The sequence below is a fragment of the Miniopterus schreibersii genome, assembly GCF_964146895.1.
Source record: "Miniopterus schreibersii genome assembly, chromosome: X".
In the NCBI taxonomy this organism is placed as follows: domain Eukaryota; kingdom Metazoa; phylum Chordata; class Mammalia; order Chiroptera; family Miniopteridae; genus Miniopterus; species Miniopterus schreibersii.
This window is the reverse complement of record NC_138104.1, coordinates 49,076,563-49,081,036: the sequence shown is the minus strand read 5'-3', so window position 1 is coordinate 49,081,036 and position 4,474 is coordinate 49,076,563. Positions and strand designations below refer to the sequence as shown.

The 4,474-nt window shown below is 33.1% G+C and overlaps 1 pseudogene across 1 annotated transcript; it reads left to right on the top strand.

The window, feature by feature from the left end:
* The first annotated feature begins 733 nt into the window (after nt 1-733).
* Nucleotides 734-4,261, top strand: LOC308550948 (general transcription factor IIF subunit 2 pseudogene; annotated as a pseudogene). The gene is made up of 2 exons: nt 734-764; nt 3,662-4,261. The product of its transcript is annotated as a general transcription factor IIF subunit 2 pseudogene (transcript).
* Nucleotides 4,262-4,474: the final 213 nt, after the last annotated feature.

Genomic DNA, 4,474 nt, shown 5'->3' with positions numbered 1-4,474 from the left:
GGCATTCTGACAGGTTTGAAGTGATACCTCAATGTGGTCTTAATTTGCCTCTCTCTGATGATTAATGACCTTGAGCATTTTTTCATATGTCTCTTGGCCATCTTATTTCTTCTTCGGAGAAGTGGCTATTCATGTCCTTGACCTATTTTTTAATTGGATTGTTTGTCTTCCTCCTGTTGAGTTACATAAGTTCTTTCTACACTTTGGAAATTAGCCCATTATCAGTTACATACTTGGCAAATATGTTCTCCTATACCATGGGGTTCCTTTGTATTTTGAGAGACACTGCTGGTGGGAATGCAGGCTGGTGCAGCCACTATGGAAAACAGTATGGAGGTTCCTCAAAAAATTAAAAATGGAACTATCATTTGACCCAGTGATTGCATGTCTAGGAATATATTCTAAGAATCCTGAAATGCTAATCAAAAAGAATATATGCACCCCTGTGTTCATAGCAGCACAATTTACAATATCTAAGATCTGGAAACAGCCCAAGTGTTAATCAGTAGATGAGTGGATAAAAAAGCTGTGGGACATTTACACCATGGAATACTATGCAGCTGAAAAGAGATCAATCTCGTACCCTTTAGTACAGGTTGGATGGACCTGGAGAATATTGTGCTAAGTGAAATAAGCCAGGCGGAGAAAAACAAACATCACATGATCTCGCTTATATGTGGAATCTTAAGAACTTAATAAACTGTGAACAAAATAGATTAAATGGCACGGAAGCATGGATCAGACTAACAAATCTCAAAGAGAAGGTGTGTGTGGGGGTGAGGTTTGGGAGAGATTAACCAAAGAATTTATATGCATAACCCAAGGAAACAGACAACGGTGTGGTGAGGGACTAAGGGGGGGGGGGGTGTTGAGGGGTGGAAGGGGTCAATGGGGAGAAAAGGGGACATCTGTAATATTTATTTTGAACAATAAAATAAATAAAATTTAAAAATAAAAATTTAAATTTAATCATATGATATTTACAGGAGATTCATTTTACATGAACAGAAAATTGTTGAAATAAAAGGATTATTAAAAATACATGCAAACAATAACCAAAAGAAACTCAATACAGTTGTTTTAATGTCAGACAATATTGATACAAAAATAATATGTTTGCATGTATGACCTTCATCTTGCTAATATAGTTTTTTGAACAGAACATTTTTATTGCAAGATTTAATAATCATATTTAAGATGTCAGCTTGAAACATATTCTTTTATCTTTTTTATTTATTTATTTATTTATTTATTTATTTATTTATTTATTTATTTTTGAAAATATTACAGATGTGGCCTTTTTTCCCCCATTGACTCTTTCCACCCTGCACCCACTCCCCACCCTAGGCCTTCACCACACTATTGTCTGTGTCCATAGGTTATGCATACATGCATATAAATTTTTTGGTTAATCTCTTTCCAACAACCCTCCCACCCCCACCTTCTCTCTGAACTTCATCAGTCTGTTCCATGCTTCTATGTCACTGGATCTCCTTTGTTCATCAGTTTATTATGTTCTTTAGACTCCACGTATAAGTGAGATAATGTGCTAATACTTTTTATTTGTCCATTTTGTCTTCATTTTTTTATTCCTTTTTCCTGCTTATTTAAATGTATCAAATATTTTTGGTATGCTTATTTTTTGTAATACATTTTATTTAATAAATTTATAATGCGGGCATTATTATTAAACCTTCACCAGGCTAGGAAATGGATGTAACACTTGATTTCAGTATTTATTTTTGTCATCTATTATTTTTTGTGAACACATTCTCTTATTATACTTCCAGTGATTACCCTAAGAATTGGGATATGTATTATGAATTCATTAGTTTTTATCTTATGTTAGCATTTTTACAACATCCAAAACAATACAACATACTTAGAATAATTTAACTCTGTTTACATTTTCACACCTTTGTTTCATTATTATCACATAGGTTACTTCTCCATATATTTTATTTTTTTAAATTTGTCTTTATTGTTGAAAGAAGTACAGATTTCCCCTTTTTTTCTCCCATTGACCCCTTCCACCCTGCACTCACCCCCTGCCCCAGGCCTTCACCAAACTATTGTCTGTGTCCATGGGTTATGCTTATATGCATACAAATTCATTAGTTAATCTTTTCCTGCCCCCCCCTTGCCTTCCCACTGAGATTTATCAGTCTGTTCCATGCTTCCATGTCACTGGATCTCTTTTGTTCATCAGTTTATTTTGTTCTTTAGATTCCACATATAGGTGAGATCATGTGATATTTTTATTTCTCTGCCTGGCTTATTTCATTTAGCATAATATTCTCCAGGTCCATCCATGCTGTCCCAAAGGGTAAGAGGTCTTTCTTTTTTGCAGCTGCATAGTATTCTATGGTGTAAATGTCCCACAGCTTTTTTATCCACTCATCTACTGATGGGCTGAAATAGACATACTGACCTTTTCTGGTATGCTTTATATCTCTCTGAAGTTCTATTATTCAATTTGTGATTGCTTTTACTTAACTAGAATTATTCTCTTTAATGTTTTCTGTGCTGTATAGAAGATTTTAGTTTGATATACTCCCATTTATTTATTTATTTTTGCTTTAATTTCTCTTGCTTTTAAGAACAAATTTATAAAATCTTCTCTAAGACCAAAGTTCATAAGTATAGTACTTATGTTTTCTTCTAAGTGATTTATTGTTTCTCATGTTATATTTAGTTCTTTGATGCATTTTGAATTAATATTTGTGTATGACAACTAATAGCAGTCTAGTTTTATTATTTTGCATGTGTCTTTCCAATTTTGCCAGCACCATTTATTAAAGAGGCTTTCTTTTTTCCATTGTATGATTTTGGCTGCTTTGTTGTAAATTATTTGCCCATATACTGTGGGTTTATTTCTGGGCTTTCAATTCTAGTCCATTGGTCTGTGTGTCTGTTTTTCTGCCAGTACTGTACTCTTTTGATTATAGTCACTTTGTAGAATAATTTGAAGTCAGAAGGTGTGAAACCTTCAGCTTTGTTTTTTTTTCTTCCAGGATTCCATGTGCTATTTGGGGTCTTTTGTGGTTTCATACAAATATGACTTTTTTTCTATTTCTTTGAAAAATGCCATTGGGATTTTGATGTGAATTGCATTAAATTTGTATATTTCTTTGGATAATATGATTATTTTATCTATGTTTTTCTTCCTATCCATGAACACAGAATATCTTTCATTTCTTTGTGACTTCTTTAGTTTCTTTATTTTTATTTGCTTTATTTGCTTTAATTACATATCCTCTTAACCCCAAACCCTTAACCCTATATCACAAATAATTTAGAATAATACTAGTTAAGATTAAAAATAAATTTGTTATTTCTCCTAAAAAACATGGAAGTAACTTTTCAAGAATTATTGCTTAAAATTTTACCTAGAGAAATAAAAATATGTCATTTTGTGCCCATAACAGATGGTGCTCAAGTTCAAGTATCAATGCCATATGCTTGACACCTCACCCTTTTAGTTCTGTTATCATGCTGGCTTAGAGTCTTCTAAATCACTCTTTCCTTCTTCATAATGGCAGTACTCTGGCTGCAGCTCCCTTGTGTTTTTGTGGATCCCTTTTACATTTTGAACATCAATTTTTTGGCAAGATTTCCTTCATGTACACCACGGAATGTACTGGAGTGTGACTGATCAAAGCTCATAATTATTTGTCACAGCAATGTGGTAAAGCCCTTGGAAGAGGTGAAATTGGGAAACTGTAGATTGACAAGAATCAAGGAATGACAGAGGTGTCATTTATTTTAATGAAGATTTTGCAAATATTCATGATATTGGCAGAGAAGCTGCTTCAGTCAGAGCCCTTAGAGACTGTTCATTTGTCTTGCAAAGTGTTGGAGGGCAAATATTAACATTATTTATTGAGAGCTCATCAGATAAGCTCATCTTTCATTGGAAGAAACAGTAGTACAAAGAGCTGAATGCCAACTTGCTGCAAGTGAAAACTACATGAGATTATAGAGATTGCAAATAGAAAAATCTTCTAAACCTGTAAGGTTATCACAACTGGACAAAGTCGTCACAACCATTTACAAGCCTGCTGCTAATCATCAATACAATATTGAATATGAAAGAAAAAAAAAAGAAGATGGAAAACAAGTTCAAGTTGATAAACAGTATGTTTTAGATATGCTATTTTTGGCTTTTCAATTTTTTAAAGTAATTTTTGTAGTTTTCAAACTAAAATGCTTCTACACATCAAAAGAACCATCAACAAAAAAATGGCAACCAACCAAATAGAAGATATTTTCAAACAACACCTTTGATAAGGTATCCATATCCAAAACATATAAAGAACTCATAAAATTCAACAACAACAAAAAAACCACACAGACAATCCACTTAAAATAAAATTGGCAGAGGACCTGAGCAGACAGTTCTCCCAAGAAGACATACCAAAGGCTAAGAGACATATGAAAAAATGCTCAGTCTCACTATCAGTTAGGGAAATGC